The sequence below is a fragment of the Symsagittifera roscoffensis genome, chromosome 1 (assembly GCF_963678635.1).
Source record: "Symsagittifera roscoffensis chromosome 1, txSymRosc1.1, whole genome shotgun sequence".
NCBI classification, from domain to species: Eukaryota; Metazoa; Xenacoelomorpha; order Acoela; family Convolutidae; genus Symsagittifera; species Symsagittifera roscoffensis.
In genome coordinates, this window is record NC_087062.1 from 45,407,356 (window position 1) to 45,430,661 (window position 23,306).

The window sequence follows — 23,306 nt, forward strand, 5'->3', positions numbered from 1 at the left end:
TTTCAAACACAATTCCAGATTCAAATCAACCATTTTATGCAATGTGCGATGCTTCGAACTTTGGCATCGGTGCAGCACTATTACAATCACATAATGGTACAAATAAAATGAACCTCATATCAGCAAATTCTCGATTATTCACTCAAGCAGAGCTACGACTCTCAACTCTAATGAGAGAATGTACAGCCATAATATATACACTGACAGAATATGAATTTCTGATACTTGGATCAAAACACCCCACAGTTTTATTCACAGACCATAAACCAATCATCTTTCTCTTTACACAAAAATCTAACCCAAACCACCGAGTTTACAGATTTCAACTAATTCTAATGAAATTTCCAAACTTACATATAGTTTGGACTGCAGGAAAAAATCTTGCATTACCAGACACCTTAAGTCGAAATACACCACCTGAATTACTTACACGAAAAACAACAGTTGAAATACCCAAAAACATAAAATTCTACCTTGCAGAAAACGAAACATCACCCCGATTGGAATGCAAATATGCAGTAAAAACTGATATTGAACAATCACAAATAAATAGTTTACAACATTTCCCACTTTATTTAGATTGTCAAAATAATCATTATGAAGTTGATCTACTTGGAACATCAACTTTCAAACCAATCCCATATTCTCAATGGATAAAAAATAACACCCAACAAAAACGAACAAAACAACACCCACCTAAGAAAGACCATTTTCCACTAATTGAAAAGTAAAATTTAACTGATAAAATAAATTTATCAGGACCACAAACAAATGATTCAAAATACACAATAAATCAAGTTTTTGACCTCCACGACCCACTTGATACAATACCCTTATCTAAATTCGAAATTGAAAACATTTTTCTCCCTCCAACAGAAACAATTACAATTTCAACACTGAAACAATATCAAAATCTTGACCCGATAATTAGACAACTAAAATCATGGCACAAATATAAAACTAAACCTGTCAAGGCAGATTCAACCATTCTAGGAAACAAAACACTCCTCCGATACTTTCGCAAATTTAACAACACAACAATTAACGAAAATACAGACCTTTTAGAGTATAACCTGAATGAATCTACAGTTCCCTGTCTCCCTTTAAGTATGATTCTTATAGCTTTTAATATTTCACATACACAAAATATTAAAGGACACTCTGGATCAGAAAAAACATATTCAAATTTTATACAAAATTTTTACTTCCCAAATGCACCAATTTGGATAAAAGTACTATGCAATGATTGTATAGTATGTCAACTAAATAAACCTTACCCAAATCAAAAACAAATAGCACAAAAACAAGATTTTAAAGGACAAAGTTTGTACTTTAATCATCGTATCTCATTTGATACCAAAGGACCAATTTCACCCTCATCCGAAGGAAACTCCTACATTATGGTAATTGTTGACGAATTTACACATTATGTAGCACTTAACCCAGTACCACATTGTAACGCTTATTACGCTTACACAACACTCTATGAACACTGGATAGCAAAATTCGGACTACCAGAAATTTTAGTTACAGACAACGGTACAGAATTCATAAATAATGAAATTATCACACTATGTCATTTATATAACATTAAACACAAACCACGTACATCTCATGCACCTTGGACAAACGGCTTAGTCGAAGGTATGAACCGTTCATTACAAGAATATCTTAGATGTATCATCAACGGAAATGATACAAAATATACCGAATGGTCAGCAGATGTAAAATTATTTCCCTTATCATATAATTCACAAATTACGACAACTTTAGGAATGTCACCATACGAAATGGTTTTTAACCAAAAGCCACGCAAACCAATAATGTTTACAGCAAATTCTCATAAAAACGCACAAGGTTATTGTCAACCAAATAAAGACTCAATTTGTTATAACCTACCTTTACATACACACGATGAAGATCATTTTCATCACCCACAAATTCTTAAACTAGCCTCCGGTACACACACCGAATGGATTCTAAATAGAGATAAAAAACACAATGAAATTTATCAAAAAATAACAAAAAAGTTATTACAAAGACAAAACATTAATGAACAAATCAATTCACGTTTTACACCAGCCTCCGAATTAAAAATTGGAACATTTGTTTTTTAAAACCTAATTTTAATACTCAAAAGGGAATTTCTAAAAAATTACAACCCCTTCGAAAAGGACCATACCAAATAATTGCAAGACCCACTGAGGTCACATATAAAATTACCGACTCAAACAAAAAAGAAATCGTTCAACATCGAAACAACCTATTACCTTATTACCCAAAAGAATACGCACTCCGCGAATTAACTCAATTATATTCTTTCACAGGATTAAAAATCATTCAAAATGAACCACATCTGAAAAACACAGAACAAAATGATAACCCCACCGAAAATCAAAACACAAAACCAACCGCCACCAAAAACAATACACAAAACCATAAAGAATCCCCAAAACAAAGAAAAAATAGAAAAATGACCGAACAAATAATACACCAAGAACAAATCGACAAATCAGAAAATCGAAAAACAACAAGACTCCGAAATCAACCACGTAAAAACTATAAAATATTCATCCCCCAATCTAAAATTTTAAAGAAAGTGGAATTTCAAAAGTAATTTTAACATTATACTTCACAACCTTGAAACCTCCGAAACATTTTTCATTTACATTTTTCAAAATAACATGCTGACAAGTACGCAATAATTCTAGTTCAAAATAGACCAATAGGATTCATCCAATCCGTCACTTTCTCTAACTCAAACTAAGACCAATTAGACGAATAATATAGAACTCCAGGCACATCTATAACTATAACTTTACGACCTCCAGGTCAAAAATAAGCAAACCACTCCAACTTGACAACTAAAATAAATATCACCATAATACCATACCCCTCCCTTATCTAATAACCCAAAGATCAACAATATTTCCCCAACTCAGACCACGAATACCCCCAAAACAAATTTGTTAACTTAGCCTAAAGTAACAAAATGAACATTTTAATTAGCCTAAAGTATAAAAATCTCACCATACCCCGGATCATTTGACAAACAAAAATAAAGAAAAAGACGACCTCCCGGTCACCATGAAAATTGCCCCCAACAATTTTTTACAAAACTCAACCCACTTGTCAAAAAACTAATAAATAATCCGACCACACTTGAAAATCGCCTCAAACAGCAAAAAATATTCGACCAAGAGATCATTTCTTAAATGCTCTTCTCTCAATCAGTTACTCAAATACTCATAAATCTTAAACATTTTTTTACAATACTTGAAACCTTTATAATATTTCTTTTTGATATACTTGAATCTTTTCTAATAATCCTAATCATTTTTTGTAACATTTTTTTAATTTTCTACACTATACTCGAACTATTCCTCCAACTTTCCAAAACCCTTGATTATATCCACAGGTACGATTTATACAACTTGTCTAAATGATACGAACAATTTTCAGTAGAACTGATATTTTTTTATTGTTTGTAATTTTCATAACATTTTTATCATCCCTCATTTTGACAATATGCAAATGTATAAAGAAAGCAATCATCACATTTGCCCTAGCAACAATTTTTCTAATTATTTTTTTGGAAGAATATTATAATAAACATAAACCTTCCCACTAAAGTAACAATTCAAAAATCCATCAAAAATTGCTACCCAACAGTCACAGAATCAATCTTCACCGACATCATCCCAAGATAACCCAACACCACCTTCAACTACTCAAAATCCTCAAACATCTACACGAATTTCTTTTCAAGACAATCCATACACTTTTGAAGAACGACATGCTCGTTTATCAGAACCACTAGAACCAGTTCAACGACAAGCACCTCTAAGCGAACCAACATATAACCTATACCCAACACTACCACAAGAACTAAGTAGAATAAGAAATCCTAGTCAAAACCAAAATACAGTCGAAATAAATAGACAAATTATACATCCTCGAAGAAACAGAAATTTTCAAACTCCCCGAGTTCATTTTGATATACCTCAATCCCCATCACAAAACACTCCAGAAAACCCCATTGGTATATTACCAGAAACCCCTACGCTTCTTTCACAACGTAGCACCTCAAGCCTACCATCAGATTACTTAGGTTCAACACCAACATCTGAACAAATACGTGAAAATCCCTTTAACCCCCCAAACCAGGCATCACGACTACCATATTGGACAACACATTCATTTACACAAGGTGAATTAAATTTAGTCAATAATCCAATAGATATTTCTACGGATACAACAACATCCTCATCACTACCAGAAACATTATCACTACCATCAACACCATCAATAAGCCAGATTTCACCACCACCTTTTAACTTAAATTTTCCAAATAATCTCGACGCCAGATATCGAGAACAATCATCAATAAATATTCCTTTAAGACTAGATTGGAATACATTTACAGCACCTCCACCATTATTTGGACAACATCAAGAAAGTAACCGCCTTCATAACTGGGCACTTAATAGATTACAATATCGCCAAGATATTCACAACGATATCCGTGATCACAATATTCAAATACTCCAACAAAACAGTTTACAATTAAAGTTTGAAATCACAGTTAAGTTAAACAATATTACCCAACATCCCTACCCATTAAACCCACCTAACATAACAGCTCAATCACTACCACCACCGTTTATAACTACTGAAGTAATATACAAATACGACAGATATACCAAAAACACAATTGGCTACATTACATTTTATAATCCATACTCAGGATTATCATACACATGTATATTCTAAAATTATTAATTTTTCTCCAACTCCTTTTTCTAGTAATCTCAAATCAAAACATAAACCCTTCCCCTCGTACAGGACCACAAGATTTATTAGTAACACATTACGATTGTGAAGAAAATGAACAAAAAACACTACACAAATATGCAATAAATCAAGTATCACAATGTGAAACAGAACCACAAACTATAGAAACCACAAATGTAATAGCAACACTCTATTCAAAAGCCCGAGCAACAACAGTTACAGGTTATAAATTCACAGCAACATTTTCCGAAAAGAAAGTACATTGTTCACAAGTCTCGAACGGAAACAAAAACCGACTTGACCATGAATCATTCTATCAGAGTAATATAGAACGTCTTTTACATCTCAATCCCGACGATTGTAAAAATGAATTACTTAGACTAAACATCACACAAAATAAAAACTCCGAAAGAAAGTTAGTTAACTTTCAAGTTTTTTCAGACTCTGTACATCAATCACAACTTGAAAGACACCAAGGACATATAAAACTAGACGAAAAATACCCGTATAACGGCGCACACGGACGATTAACCTATGACCTACACGATAAACATTGGATACCACACATTGGTATAAATAACCCATCAAACTGCAAAGCAGACACAAAAAATAAAGGATACCAAGAAATAATGTTTTTCGATTGGAAAATACAACTCGAAAAAATACAACTAACACGAGATTTATCAGATAATACAATGATCTATCAAGGAATCCGATTACCTTGTAAAAATGATCAAGGTTATTGCGACCCTACAACGAGAACACAAGCAACAATTGTTTGGTTCCCCGAAGATACATGTACAACCTTTCAAGTAGCAAGAATACACGCTCGTATGATAAAATTTCACGAAAAATACTTTATACAATCAATTCCATATGAACAAGTACATCCATCACGAAAACAAAGTACTAATTTTAGAAACATACACAATATAGAAAATAAATTGACACGTTTTCAAATATATCAAGAAACAGAACTTGCATGTAAATACAGGAATCCACTTCACAGAACACAATACTCTGAAATATTAGTTGAATACGAAAAAGGATTCGACATGACCACTGGAAAAATAAAACTTGACCCATATGCCACAGGTCATCCTCCAAACGAAGGAACATCCTATATACCAGTTAATTTTGAAAAAAGCAACGGACAACCTGGTGGACATCTAAAACCCCATGACACCAGAAGCACACGCTTACAAGAATTATCACTAATGAATACTACATATTTCGGTAATATCCACTATGATATTCATTTAGATATGAAACTAGATTATACAATTAGCCGAATTTTTCAAGAAATGTCACTCTCCGAATTAGAAACACTACATCAACTATGCGAATTAAAACGAACACAAATATTACAATCACTTGCACTAGCAGTATTAAAAATACCCTATGCAGGATACTTATTATCTGGAAATAGATCAAATTTTTTAGACTATGAAGGAAACATCTTATGGTTTTATACTTGTACTAAAAAAGTATCACCACTATACGTTTTTGAAGATAAACGATGTTATAAAAGAATCCCTATCTTTTATAAGAATAAAGTACATTTCGTGGATACACTTTCACGAAGAACCTATTTCTGGGATACCGCAGTCCCATGTGGATCAGAAAACAGCCACAATGTAGTACAACTAAACCCTGATGAAAATAAATATTATCTTCTCACTCCATATCCCACATTAATGCAATCACTCAAAAAATTTTCACCAGAAAGCATTCGCGCTATTGCTCGAAACCCAAATATAGACTTACAATCAATAGGAATCTATTCAAAATCAGATATTCAACATCACATTAGAACACAACAATTCCAAGAATTATTAACACAAATTGACACTATACAAAGACAATCAATAGACCAAAATTTACGCAAACTTGCGGAAACCGCAGGATTTGCCGATATCTACACGCAAGACTATAGCGGATATTTTAAAGACATTAAAGATTATATATATCTAAACGGTGAAAAATACCGTCCCCAAGATATATCACCAATTAACATTTTTAGCTTTGTTACACTCAAAAATGAGATCCTCGATTTTCTAGGATGGCCCTACTACATCTTAGAAAAATTGACTATTTTATACGCAATGTTTAACTTTATTGGATTTCTTTTCTCACTTTTAAAAGGAATCTACAACACATGTGCTATACACACACAAGTAAACAGACAAGCAAGCGTAGCACGCATACTCTTTGCAGGATTTTTTGGAATCTTTTCTACATCTATAAACAAAATTCTTTTAGACGCACAAATAAAAGAATATAACACAAAAATAGCAACACGACAAAATACATACGACGAAGAACATAACAATGTAGACATAACGCCAACGGCACCACAATTACCACCCCTACCAAATAACCATCCACTATCCCTAGTCCCACGAAATTTTCGAAATTTAGCCATCACACATAATCCAAATTTTCGACTCACCACATCACAAAGTCCCATCCAACATATAATGACACACCAGTCACAAGATCATAATACTTATGAACAAATTATTGAACAACCCCATACCACCGCTTTTCAGTCTCAAAATAATCATTTTTTTAGCCCACGATGAGCCGCCAACTTGGATCACTACACCGATCAAATTCCCACCCAACCAATCTTACCTCTCCAATCCCAATAATACCACTTTTTGCTTTTCCGCCACCCGATTTTCCATCTAGTAATGTAACATCAGGCATGAATTCCGACACTAATTCACACATCTCAGTTTTATATTCCATCTCACAACTCAATAACCCGAATATTGAAACCCCCGATGAATTTGCCGACTCAGAACCATCCCCATCCAATAATTTTCATAACTCTTCTAATTTTTCTCAACCCCCTTTTCAACCCATATTATCCAATAACCCTGACTCAATCACTTCCACACCCTCTTATGCTTCCCAAGTTACCCCAACCTACTCCTCATTTCATTCTGACCAATCATCTCATTCTCCAGACACCCCCCGAATCTCCCCAGAGCTAGATAATTTTATTACCCTTCAACAACAACCCTACCACCTCCATACCCCAACAATAAACCAAATCTCCTCCACAATAAATTCATCCAACCCCCCTACCCCTACACCCTCTTCAAATTATACTGAATCATTAGCACCATCATCCACATCAACTGAATCTTCACTCAACACTAATAGAGCTTACCGCACTTTTAAAAGAAAGTTCCCCAACCATCCTTTCCCAGCAAAACCAGGAACAGCCCGTGAATACATCAACCACCCCAAGCATACTAACACAAAAGAATTTTTAGCCATCACCTTACCCTCATTCCCACAATACACCTTAAACACCCCCCACGACACTAACGAAACACGCAACTTTGTAGATGAATACGTTTTAATGCCCACTCTCTCTTGGACCTCATATTATCATTTTACTAACCCTCTTTGCTTACCTTTATCTAACACTCACATCGATATAGAGCGAAATACGGACATGCTATATCGACTCACTACACCACTAACCGCTAGACAATTTACTTACGTTGGATATAAAAAATCACTAAAAACACACACTGCACCTAGAGCTAACGAATATACACTCGAATACTATGATCACAACATCATCAGAGCTAACCAAGATCAATTCTTAGACGACGATCGCTTCGCTAATCCACAAATTACCGAGAAATTTTTCATCAAGACACCATATATATTTACACTAAACATCTTCGACCGAAAGTTTGATCACATTATTTCAGAAGCACTAACAGACACACAAGCATACGAAAGTTTTAAAGAACGCTTCCAAATATTTTCACTAACCTTTCATTTCCTTGCACCACACGAAAGAGATTTACACTGCTCACACGATATTATGTTGCGCACTAAACAAACCCACACATATAGTTATTATCGCTTCATCCAAAATCACTTTGACCTACACACACCCTCTAGACAACCACACCATCGTTTTCAATTCATTAATTCCAAATACACTTCACCATTTTTCCTAAATTTCACATATTGCATTAAAGATACTAACCTTCATGGTATTCTTCGCAATTATGATCCCATAACCCAAATGTACATCTTCTGTCCCATCACCAAGACCTTCAACGCCGAAGAATCCCGACCCTTCCTTATCCCGCACGAGTTTGTACAACCTATAGAAATCCCAATTTTAGAATTCATCCACAACACTAAATTCAATCACAAATTATATAATCTAATCCAAAACACACCTTATGAGTTTGCAGTTGGCACTGAAGAACTAACCACTATTAAGGCACTTCAATTGCTTTGGCCACTGCTTCAGACTAAAAATATCATCCGCATCTTAGCTAAACTACTAACAAATTCCGATCTCATCCACGACATCTTCCCCCACGGTTTTTTCCCCGACGACTAACAGGTAAGTATGAATTAAATGAATATTACTAACTAATTAAAATATTAAAAAACTCACCATACTTTATCCATGTTTTCTTTAGATTTTTAGCCTTCATCCGACAATCACCTACAAAAACCACAAAAGACAAATAAAAATCGCAAATTTCATCAAACAGATTTCAAAAATTCTATTAATCTCTTACACTTATAAATTTATAAATTTAATACCAATGCAGTAAATTCATTTCTAAAATTTTCCCCACAAGCAGTAAATCTAATTATGATGAAAATTTGTAACTTAAAATTCCCCCATAACTAGCAGTAAATTTCCAAATTCTATGCAGTAAATTAATAAAATGCAAATGCAGTACTAACCTTTTGATATTCTCATTCATTCGCACAGAAATTCTATCCACACTCGCACAGCTCGCCCACGAAGAATTGTTTAAAACAATGAATTTCAGTTTCAAGTTTTCACACTCAACAACTCTAACATATAATAACATGTTTCAAACCTTCCTTTAACCCGGTTGGAAAGGAATCATATACTAAACAAAACTAACCAACGCAGCTTACTAAATACCACAAATCATAGAATAACAGCATGACTAAGAAAAGGAAACCAACGGTACCCAAACCGGATTAACCCAGTTTAAAACTGGATAATTTATTCTTTTGAAGACTATTATAAAGTCTAAGAAAGAAATAATAAAACACAAAAAAGTCGAAAGACAAACCCATACCACGAACAATTTGCTTTTTGGAAAAAGGACATAACCAACAAGACATAAGAAAAACCACAACAAACCCAACATAAAACGTTGTCACATAACAGGACCCCTCATAAAAACCGCATGAAATCATACTCCCACTCCTGGCCTAACCCACCAGGAAGGACGTCCTGAGCATGCTCTATAGCCGGCCTAACCCACCGCGCTACATCCACGCTTTGTGACCACACCTCTATTTTTAATAAGAGCTACTCAAGGGTGAGTAACTCTTCAAAATAACCGAACTAAAACAAAAAGCTTTTGTGAAAACAACTAACTAAAATCATAATTAAAAAATATTAAACTAATAAATGTTTTATAAAATGTAAATTACATTATGCAATACATAGATCAGAATATAACACCAAGGACGAACATCTAAAGACAAAACGACCCCACTACACTCGAGAGAGAATGGCCAACCACAATCGATATGCCACTCACAATCACAACTCAAAGGATTTAGAGTACGACTTGACTTCGCAGAAAAGGACTTCATTGAACTAGACCAATGACCACCTCGATGTTCAAGTATACGTACAGATCCGAGTAACCAGGCATCCCCTCCACGCACAATCTCCACGCCATTCCCAAACTAGATCAGACACAAAAGAAGTTCTCCACGCAGAACAGAAAAACCTGACATAGCCAACCATTCTGAAATCAGATTTGAGTTTGTTGCAAAGACTTAGTCGTTGTCACTAGAAGACACAACGTCTTATGTCTCTAACTCCAGCTTCCTGGAACTTCTTTAACAAAGAGGAAACGGAAGAAAATGATGTTCGCCAAAAACCAACGTCCATCATCCATCCTTCGAATCGCAGAAGAACTATTCTAAAAAACTCTGTAAAACCCGGATGGGTGGAACCTGATCTAAACTACATTTTATGATTGGATAAATTAGATATTTTACCAATGTAAAGTATTTAATATTAACCAATCATGATCCATCTAACTAACAACCCACTTATTTGTAAGTGCTGAAGTTACTTGTAATTTCAGCACCAGAGAGATTTGAATTTAACTTAGAAATTAGTTGGACTCTCCCGAGCACTTCAGCAGCCGCAATAAACCAGTATACCCTAGATCTATTGAGCCTAGCAGAGACTAGTTAAACAACCTGAGACTAGATAGTATAAGAGTAAGATTAGGATCGGTATTAGACTAAGAAGTTGCACGAATCTATCCGGCCGAAAATAAGATAGCGTGACGAGCAGACGGTGTACCCTATCCGAAATTACTCTATGAGTTATACACACCAGTCCTAACTCAACATAGTGGGTTCCGGGGAGTTCGTCGTTGGTTCGATTCTCACCTAAGTCGTTTCATTTGAGAATCCTATTTGAGCCGAACCTGACAGAACATAAAATGCTAATATTTTAATCGGTTCAAAATTGGTTTGCAATTGAGTTTCTGTTAATTAAACTGCGTGAATTAAGTATGAACTCATTGTGAAAAAACACATAAATCACACAAATCAGGGCATGAACAAGCCCACTTTTTAGCTTGATACGTGTAATGTTGTTGCTAATTCCGTGCAATAAAAAATTACTAAAATTCGCCGTTTATTGATTCTCTTGAATTAAACCGATTCTGTTTCCTGTTTTTATAAGTTATAAAAAAGGCCAGAATATTTTGGTGCCGCGACTCGGGAATTTGTACCAGCCTCGCAAGTGAGTGTGAGTGTGTATGGTGCCTACTTCCACAAGATAAAGAAGGACCGAGCCAAACACAGTTTTGTGCGACCTCAAACTGAATCAAGGATCGACCCCTGCACAAATTTGTGCGACCTCAACCTCCGAATCGAGGAGGCGCCCACAATTTCGTGTGACCTCAAGTCAAAAACGGGGAAACGACCACTAATCAAAACAAAGCCGACAACCCAGAGGCCGACATCACACAAGACGGAAAGTGGTTTTTTTTGTGGAATCTTCGTGTACTTTTGGACTCAGGCCCGGTGAACTACCTGCAAAAAACTTGTAAGATCGAACCTGTGCTTTCAACTAACTTTTAGAATCTAATTTGTGCTAGTTTTTTAATCGAAAAAAAGTGCTACTTTTTTGATTATCAGTGCTATAAAATTCCATACGATGTTGTTAATTGCAAACCGATTAAGACCGTACTAGATACCTAATCCCAGCTCATACCCAGTACCCTATTACCCCAGGATAGTCTCGAACCCAAAAAATTTTGTGAAAAAAAATTCAGAAAATTTTCCAAAAAATTTTCGCAAAAAAAAATTGAATTAAAATTTTCAAAAAAAAAAAATTTCTCGAAAAAAAAAAAGGTTATTCCAACTTTTCCCAAAATTTTCACTGACAAAAAAAATTTTTTTTTTGCCCGAATTTAGAGCAAAATCGGAAAACACCGTTTTCGTCTCGCCCGTTCAACCGTTTTAACCGTCAATCGTGTCGAGCAATTTTTTTGAGTGAATCCCTACCTCGGTTTCCTCCAGTGGTTGGATAAACCTTAAAAATTTGCTCGGCTCGCCCCGTTTTTGGCCGCATACCGCCGCGACCGTTACTTCTACCGTTTCGCCGTAAAGTCGTTGAGTTTAACCGATAAACCGTACGCGTTAACTTAAATAGTACTGCTTCGAAAACCTTACAAAACCCTCAGCTAAGGGTTCTGAAAGTTATTATCGTGATAATTTTTTTTTCTATGTGACGACTTTACATCAACACACTCCTTAAATTGATGGCCAATAAAACATCCGTATCGCTTATCACTCTCAATGGTGTTCATCATTGCTGCGAGTTCTCTCCATCACTCCGTAAGTACATTACCATTAACTCTACAAAAACGCCTCGACGACACTTTTAAAGCAGTTCCAGGTTTAAGCTTTAATTTGAATGCAAATAACCGGCAAAATACTGCTCAATATCTTTTAAGGAATTCCCCAAAGTGTATGGTAGAGAGAAATTTTATAATTTGGCATGATGTTATAAATAATTCATTGAGCAAGCATAGATCAAACAACGATAACCCACTTACACCAGAAAGTCTGATTAAAATTTTAGAAGAGTATAAAAACAAAATATCAGCCATTATTTACGTACACCGTCAAAATACCCCTAATATTTACGGACGTTTGGTTGAAACAGGAATATTAACAATTAATGTGACCAAACATTTAATATCAAAAAAAAGAGCTAGCAATAAAGAATTAATTCGTAAGATTAAATTAATTCATCCTCCGGCGTTTTTAGAAATAAAAAATTTGAAAATCATTCGACGTTATTTCCCCAATCTGTCCGAACTTATCAATAAAGTTAAAAGACGTCGACCAAGTTCAAGGAAAAGAAAAGCAGATAAGCAAAAGATTTCACAAATGACAACAGTTGAAGAATATTTAACATTTGTTAGGCATTATAAATCTTGATTTGTTTTTTTTTCCATTAGTTAAATTAATCTTTATTTTCAATCTTGTAGTTTGGTGTCCTTCTGTTGCGTAGGCAACGAGAATTGTAAAGGTCTTGCGAGGATCCTCTCGTTTGGTATAGGAGGCGGCTGCTTGAATTGACTCTAGTTTGATTCCGTCAACCGACACTATTTTTTTTGCTCTTATTTAAAAACAAATATTTCGAAATGGAGCTTGATCTCGGCCAGAAGCTAAACAAAATTTATGTTGCCAGGAAAGAGTTAGAAACAAATCTTTTCGATTACCATGCCAAAATTACGGAATATATAAGTGCGAATGATAGACCAGCTACAATTGAAACGTACATAGAAAAATCTAGCATTTGCTTACAAAAAATTATAGAGAAAAATGATGAGCTTAAATCTTTGTCTATGCACAGCAACAACGCTGCTGAAGCAATAAATCAACTTGAGTTTTACCTAGGATCTACCACTGCAAAACATGACGATGTATTAGGTCTAGCTAAAAATTACTTTCAAATTAAACATCAAGAGGACCAGGTAGCAACTGCACGAACCCCAACGCCAAGCGAATCCGTCCGTTCCAAGAAACCCCTTTCACAGCGTTCTAAGATTGCTTCAATGACTTCGAGTGAGCGTAGAAGAGAAGCAGCCCTTGCAAAAATTAGACGCGAGGAAGTTGAACGCCAAGTAGAGGCTAAGCTTCGTTGGAAAAAGCAAGAGATCCAGATTCAGTCGATGAAGGGTCAACTTGATCTTGATGTGGTTGTAGAGGAAAGCCGTCAAAAGCTAGCTGAAGCAACTATCGAAGAGGCTGAAAATCTGGAAGAAACCTCTGAAATTTGCGAACTTCGTCGTAGCAGATCGAAATTGGCAATGGCCGTTCAGGAGAACCAAACGGAGGAAGACAGGACAAGAAGTTGGGTGAACACTCAATTCCCAACTCAGGAAATAGTTCAGCCCGTGGCGCCAGTCCAAAGTGTCAATCTGGAACCAGCTTCCGAGTTCTTGTCATTTTCAAGTATTGAACCGCCTTTCAGTAGAAATTTGAAGATGATTAATAACTCACATCCATTTGCTGATTATTTCGAAACCACGTGTATAAACTCAGAATGTTAACGTCCCTCATACATCAAATACAAGTGTCAGCTTGCCAAATCCAAAGTTAAACAGTACGTATGAGCCACAGGAACAGCTAACTTTGACCAACCTATACAACTACAACCCTTTGATGCAGAGTAGTTTTCATCATTCTAATATCCCGACGAGCTCAATGCCCATTGCTCAACGAACCTTTTTTCCAAGTAATTCCGCAAATTTTGTGTACCAACCGCTTTTACCAACTAACGTTGGTCCTCTCAATCCTCCAACAGTCACCTTATCCCCTAACTCATATTATGTCACACAGCCATCGAATGTTCAACCGTTCTCTAGCGGAGGAACAACTTTTTATGTCGGTGATCCTAAAACTTTAGACGCTGCAATCTATTCAAAACCCCTGATGGCGCCTTATACAAATGAGAACAAACAATATGGCCCATTTACGGCCTCGAGCAGTAAACCAATCACAAATCAAGATCTAGTTGAAATTTTGACACTGAGCCAGAAAGGTCCCTTGCCTGAAAGGAAATTGTCTTCTTTCGACGGAAATCCGTTGCAGTGGCCTGAATGGTTCGGTCAGTTCAAAAGTGCAATCGATGCAAAAGTTTTAAGTGATGATGTCAAACTGACATATCTCAAAACTCTCGTTTCAGGCAAAGCGAAGAATGCAATTGCCGAATTCGCTTACAGTGGAGTATTCTACAAGGACGCTTTGAAAACTCTAGAGAGGAAATTTGGACAACCACAGACGATTGTGGCAGCTCATCTTGAAAAACTTTCGAATTTTCCACCTCTCAAAATGCACAATTCAGAAAGCATTATCAACTTCGCTTCCTGTATATCCAGTCTTGTCGCAGTTTTAAAATCGTTAGGATATGAGTATGACTTGAAGAGTACATCCGTTTTGAATCAAGTATTTTAAAAGACCAGAATACGAGTATTAGCACTGTACACCGGAATATAAACAGCCATTGAAACAACAGAAAGTGGAGAATTTGTCGAAAGTGGATATAATGAGGGAAAGGAAGCAGTAACTAATGAAAACAAAAAAGCCGAGGAGACAGAAGAAAAAATACCCAATATTTCGAACACATTGCTCAACACTTTTTAGAGAAAATACTTATTTTTCTGACCAAATATATTTTTTGATTGAACAGATCAAAAACTCATTAATAATTAAGAATAAAATTTAATTGTTTTTTTTACAGTGTTTACGTGGATCTTTTAGAACAGCTTTCAAAAAACACACTGAAGACGTCTTTTATACCATTAAACATTGGAATCATCTCATCTCAAATACTGATGAGTGATGATGATTTCTGAACCAACTGAGCCAAATAATAAATCATCTCATCTCAAATACTGATGAGTTATGATGATCATTGAATCATCTGAACCAAAAAATGAATCATTTCAAACTCTGAAGCATAAAAAAACTCTATTCGGTGGTTGTGTTTTCCCATCCCAAAAAAGCATCCGATCTTTCAACCAACCATCGGGTGATCGAGACTGAAGATTTGATATCCATCTTTTTAGTTAACCAATGTTTTAAGATTCGTTTATGGATTCCGCTGACATTGGATAAGTCCTTACTTTCAAATTCTGCGTTGCTATAGATGATAATTCCACCTCCAGCTTTTAACTGTTCATTAGCAAGTTCAGTATTAAACTAAATCGCGGACTCGACTTATAATTCGTGAAATTCGATTACAATGGCGGATTCCCTTTCCAAATTTGCGGACTGCACTTACATTTGCGAATTCTATTTACATTTTGCGGAATTCACTTACAATTGCGGAATCCAGAACTAGCTCTTTTTGCATGTCACAGAGCCCGCAATAAAACGAATGTCCCGGCAAATATTACGTTCCATTTATTTGTGTGAGAAAACCACTGAAAATTTTAATGGAATCCAATTTTTTGGAACATATTTAAATACTTGTCTCTGGAATGCAGGAACGTACGGAGACAAAATTTTGCGCGTATCCAGTGCAAAGTTTGGCCTCGTAATGAACCGCCGCGACAATTTTTTGACCATGCGCGACTAAATGATTTTTAACATGGTGCGATTAGTTTTTTCGACCCTTGCGGCTAATTTTTCGACCATCGCGGCTAATTTTACCACCGCCGTGACTAGTTTTTAGACCACCGCGACTAATTTTTAGACTGTGACGTAATAAATTTTTTGACTGCCGAGACTAATTTTTCGACCGCCGTAATTATTATTTCGATCGCCACGACTAATTTTTCGATAGCCGCGGCTATTTTTTCAACCGCAGCGACTAATTTTTCGACCATGGCGCGACTAATTTTTCGACCCCCGTAACTAATTATAGAACCCTGTTCCGACTAATATTGTTTCGACCGCCGTAACTAATTTTTTCACCATCACGAACGAGTTACGCTATTTTTGCAGACTCAGTCCGCAACTAAATTTTTGCGACCCAAATACGGTAATTCTAGAGTTTGTGCACGTCTTAAAACCCTGTCCAGACTATTGATTTTTGGTCGCTGAATTAACGCGACCGACAAAGTCGAAAAACTATTCGCGGGATTTGACGCGGGAAGTACTTAGCACCAAACTTAACCCTGAAGTAAGCAAAAACGCTTAACTAAAAAAACTTGGCTTATCTCAGTTATATACGTAAAAATGAGGCTTCCTAAATTAATAAGACTGTTTGTATCAAAGAGAAGCCCTGATTCGTTCGAATGCCTTTTCAGGCAAATGGAGCAATGTTTGCCTAATAAAACTAATGAAATTTTAAAAAAATGATTTTTTTTTTTCGGTTTTTGACATTTTTTTCATTGTCCCACTGCAAGCCACGCAAAATACAAAGTGATAATTTTCGCTCTAAGTAAAGTTTAAAGTTTGACAAATAGCCTGACAATATTTTTTTTTCGGTTTTTTGACATTTTTTTCCTCCTCCCCCTGCAAGCCACGGAAAACAAAGTGATAGCTTTCGCGCCGAGTAAAGTTTCATTTTTGACAAATAGCCTGCTGCAACCAACCTGGAACAAATTCAAGGACGGATTAAATCCCCGCTTACGCGTTATAAAATATAATACACAGTAACTGTTCAAAATAGGCCAAACTGACATTTTTTAAGCCCTCGCAACTTTACAAATAAAATAATACCTTGTCAAAGATTTCTAAAATCGAGCTCAAGACAGCAACATCTCTATTATAGAAAAAGTTCAGTCAAAACGGCTAGTTAAGAAGTCGGTATTTGAGAAAAAAACACTTCGAGGACAAATAATTTGTCACTTTTTTCGAAAGCCGGATCAAAAATGACTTTTATCTCTTTCAATACAAAATTTTCTATGTATTCATTCTGAGAAAACTAATTGATGCTGTACTCAAGCCAAAAATGAAAAAAGTTATGGATGTGTCTTTTTTTAATTACAGCTTCAAAGAACAAGCCAATTCGGGCCCCGAATTTCAATTATTGCGAAATACATTTTTTTTCACCGAAAACTTAATTTGATCACTGTACCAAACACATAAACATCGAGCACCCGCGTTTAGGGAAAAAGCGAGCTGATTGATAAGCGTAGATAGCATAATATTGGCTTTAAAAAAACTATAATGATTGAGACGGAAAACTGTAATGAAATTGATGAAAAAAGTTTATAGCTGAAAAAATAATGATCAAATTGCAGAAGAAACTAGTTGACGAGGTCAGTCTCTCTGGAAAACTTCAAACTAGTTTTTTCGACACTGGCACGACTTTTTAGAATTCAATTAACAACCAAACGGGCTGTAAATTTACAGCACACTTGACTACTTGGGAGTTTTTGGGAGATAGCCAGAATTTCTAAGAAAAATTTAGGGAAATGACCCTAGTTTATTCATTCTCCAATTTTTCAGCATGATCGGAACCACAAGATTTCCAAAAAAAACAGTTAAAAACATGCTGAAAATGCTATACTTTTTATTTGTTTGCAGCTATGATAATTAGATATGGTTTGCGTCAAGGAAAAACGCTTAAATAGCATTCCTTATTGGATGTTTTTGTTTAAAAAAAGCAGAGAAATCGTGAAAGCAATGGTATTTTAGTTATATTTTTTATGGTTTGGAACATAAACATACATATACAAAAGAAGAATGAAATCAGAAAATTTCTTGAAAATGTATGAACGGTGACATGATGATGACTTGTTTTGCACCAGTCAATTGTTTTTTTAATTTTTTTGCTGCGTATGGACTAGTTGGACAGGGCATCTCATATCAGGATTGGACGCACCTGGATATTCTGAAATGTTCGATCTTTTTTCTTTCATAGATTTGTCCTGCCAAAGAAACTAATTGAAAAAAGTCGATAGATTAGGTATTCGCTTATAAATTGATTGAAATTTTAGAACGAAAATTAACTTTATGGTGTGTATCAGGTCAAAGGCATCGATTACCAATTTCATTGTCAAAAATGCAAGCGGCCAAGAGTTGAATTTTTTTTCTGTTAGCTCGAAAAACTATAATTATGTGTCTTATTAAAAGAATTATTGTAATCTTGAAATAAAAGGGAATGAAGTTGTTGATTTCATGTTTTTCATGTTTTAGTGTTTGATTCTCTCTTATTCATTACAGTAGCTACTCTGTAATTTCCAGTTTTGGTGATTTTCAGTCTTACATCAAGTATCTTCTGACAATCGTAGATAAGGACAGTACTGTGTCGTTTCTGATTTTGGTCGTTGTGAAAAAATTTTGGAAAGTTGAACTGTTGTAGTCGACTGGCCAGCAATTAAACAGTGAATCTATTTCGCGAAGATCGGGAAAGGGCGGGGTTAAGGTTAAGATATCAAATTTTATCTATTTCATTGACAGCCAAAAAAGCTATTTTTTAAATTCTTTTCCTGGTCTTTGTCGCATTCCTCGATTGGTATCTTGTTTACTGAGTATTGAACCGCCTTTCAGTAGAAATTTGAAGATGATTAATAACTCACATCCATTTGCTGATTATTTCGAAACCACGTGTATAAACTCAGAATGTTAACGTCCCTCATACATCAAATACAAGTGTCAGCTTGCCAAATCCAAAGTTAAACAGTACGTATGAGCCACAGGAACAGCTAACTTTGACCAACCTATACAACTACAACCCTTTGATGCAGAGTAGTTTTCATCATTCTAATATCCCGACGAGCTCAATGCCCATTGCTCAACGAACCTTTTTTCCAAGTAATTCCGCAAATTTTGTGTACCAACCGCTTTTACCAACTAACGTTGGTCCTCTCAATCCTCCAACAGTCACCTTATCCCCTAACTCATATTATGTCACACAGCCATCGAATGTTCAACCGTTCTCTAGCGGAGGAACAACTTTTTATGTCGGTGATCCTAAAACTTTAGACGCTGCAATCTATTCAAAACCCCTGATGGCGCCTTATACAAATGAGAACAAACAATATGGCCCATTTACGGCCTCGAGCAGTAAACCAATCACAAATCAAGATCTAGTTGAAATTTTGACACTGAGCCAGAAAGGTCCCTTGCCTGAAAGGAAATTGTCTTCTTTCGACGGAAATCCGTTGCAGTGGCCTGAATGGTTCGGTCAGTTCAAAAGTGCAATCGATGCAAAAGTTTTAAGTGATGATGTCAAACTGACATATCTCAAAACTCTCGTTTCAGGCAAAGCGAAGAATGCAATTGCCGAATTCGCTTACAGTGGAGTATTCTACAAGGACGCTTTGAAAACTCTAGAGAGGAAATTTGGACAACCACAGACGATTGTGGCAGCTCATCTTGAAAAACTTTCGAATTTTCCACCTCTCAAAATGCACAATTCAGAAAGCATTATCAACTTCGCTTCCTGTATATCCAGTCTTGTCGCAGTTTTAAAATCGTTAGGATATGAGTATGACTTGAAGAGTACATCCGTTTTGAATCAAGTATTTTAAAAGACCAGAATACGAGTATTAGCACTGTACACCGGAATATAAACAGCCATTGAAACAACAGAAAGTGGAGAATTTGTCGAAAGTGGATATAATGAGGGAAAGGAAGCAGTAACTAATGAAAACAAAAAAGCCGAGGAGACAGAAGAAAAAATACCCAATATTTCGAACACATTGCTCAACACTTTTTAGAGAAAATACTTATTTTTCTGACCAAATATATTTTTTGATTGAACAGATCAAAAACTCATTAATAATTAAGAATAAAATTTAATTGTTTTTTTTACAGTGTTTACGTGGATCTTTTAGAACAGCTTTCAAAAAACACACTGAAGACGTCTTTTATACCATTAAACATTGGAATCATCTCATCTCAAATACTGATGAGTGATGATGATTTCTGAACCAACTGAGCCAAATAATAAATCATCTCATCTCAAATACTGATGAGTTATGATGATCATTGAATCATCTGAACCAAAAAATGAATCATTTCAAACTCTGAAGCATAAAAAAACTCTATTCGGTGGTTGTGTTTTCCCATCCCAAAAAAGCATCCGATCTTTCAACCAACCATCGGGTGATCGAGACTGAAGATTTGATATCCATCTTTTTAGTTAACCAATGTTTTAAGATTCGTTTATGGATTCCGCTGACATTGGATAAGTCCTTACTTTCAAATTCTGCGTTGCTATAGATGATAATTCCACCTCCAGCTTTTAACTGTTCATTAGCAAGTTCAGTATTAAACTAAATCGCGGACTCGACTTATAATTCGTGAAATTCGATTACAATGGCGGATTCCCTTTCCAAATTTGCGGACTGCACTTACATTTGCGAATTCTATTTACATTTTGCGGAATTCACTTACAATTGCGGAATCCAGAACTAGCTCTTTTTGCATGTCACAGAGCCCGCAATAAAACGAATGTCCCGGCAAATATTACGTTCCATTTATTTGTGTGAGAAAACCACTGAAAATTTTAATGGAATCCAATTTTTTGGAACATATTTAAATACTTGTCTCTGGAATGCAGGAACGTACGGAGACAAAATTTTGCGCGTATCCAGTGCAAAGTTTGGCCTCGTAATGAACCGCCGCGACAATTTTTTGACCATGCGCGACTAAATGATTTTTAACATGGTGCGATTAGTTTTTTCGACCCTTGCGGCTAATTTTTCGACCATCGCGGCTAATTTTACCACCGCCGTGACTAGTTTTTAGACCACCGCGACTAATTTTTAGACTGTGACGTAATAAATTTTTTGACTGCCGAGACTAATTTTTCGACCGCCGTAATTATTATTTCGATCGCCACGACTAATTTTTCGATAGCCGCGGCTATTTTTTCAACCGCAGCGACTAATTTTTCGACCATGGCGCGACTAATTTTTCGACCCCCGTAACTAATTATAGAACCCTGTTCCGACTAATATTGTTTCGACCGCCGTAACTAATTTTTTCACCATCACGAACGAGTTACGCTATTTTTGCAGACTCAGTCCGCAACTAAATTTTTGCGACCCAAATACGGTAATTCTAGAGTTTGTGCACGTCTTAAAACCCTGTCCAGACTATTGATTTTTGGTCGCTGAATTAACGCGACCGACAAAGTCGAAAAACTATTCGCGGGATTTGACGCGGGAAGTACTTAGCACCAAACTTAACCCTGAAGTAAGCAAAAACGCTTAACTAAAAAAACTTGGCTTATCTCAGTTATATACGTAAAAATGAGGCTTCCTAAATTAATAAGACTGTTTGTATCAAAGAGAAGCCCTGATTCGTTCGAATGCCTTTTCAGGCAAATGGAGCAATGTTTGCCTAATAAAACTAATGAAATTTTAAAAAAATGATTTTTTTTTTTCGGTTTTTGACATTTTTTTCATTGTCCCACTGCAAGCCACGCAAAATACAAAGTGATAATTTTCGCTCTAAGTAAAGTTTAAAGTTTGACAAATAGCCTGACAATATTTTTTTTTCGGTTTTTTGACATTTTTTTCCTCCTCCCCCTGCAAGCCACGGAAAACAAAGTGATAGCTTTCGCGCCGAGTAAAGTTTCATTTTTGACAAATAGCCTGCTGCAACCAACCTGGAACAAATTCAAGGACGGATTAAATCCCCGCTTACGCGTTATAAAATATAATACACAGTAACTGTTCAAAATAGGCCAAACTGACATTTTTTAAGCCCTCGCAACTTTACAAATAAAATAATACCTTGTCAAAGATTTCTAAAATCGAGCTCAAGACAGCAACATCTCTATTATAGAAAAAGTTCAGTCAAAACGGCTAGTTAAGAAGTCGGTATTTGAGAAAAAAACACTTCGAGGACAAATAATTTGTCACTTTTTTCGAAAGCCGGATCAAAAATGACTTTTATCTCTTTCAATACAAAATTTTCTATGTATTCATTCTGAGAAAACTAATTGATGCTGTACTCAAGCCAAAAATGAAAAAAGTTATGGATGTGTCTTTTTTTAATTACAGCTTCAAAGAACAAGCCAATTCGGGCCCCGAATTTCAATTATTGCGAAATACATTTTTTTTCACCGAAAACTTAATTTGATCACTGTACCAAACACATAAACATCGAGCACCCGCGTTTAGGGAAAAAGCGAGCTGATTGATAAGCGTAGATAGCATAATATTGGCTTTAAAAAAACTATAATGATTGAGACGGAAAACTGTAATGAAATTGATGAAAAAAGTTTATAGCTGAAAAAATAATGATCAAATTGCAGAAGAAACTAGTTGACGAGGTCAGTCTCTCTGGAAAACTTCAAACTAGTTTTTTCGACACTGGCACGACTTTTTAGAATTCAATTAACAACCAAACGGGCTGTAAATTTACAGCACACTTGACTACTTGGGAGTTTTTGGGAGATAGCCAGAATTTCTAAGAAAAATTTAGGGAAATGACCCTAGTTTATTCATTCTCCAATTTTTCAGCATGATCGGAACCACAAGATTTCCAAAAAAAACAGTTAAAAACATGCTGAA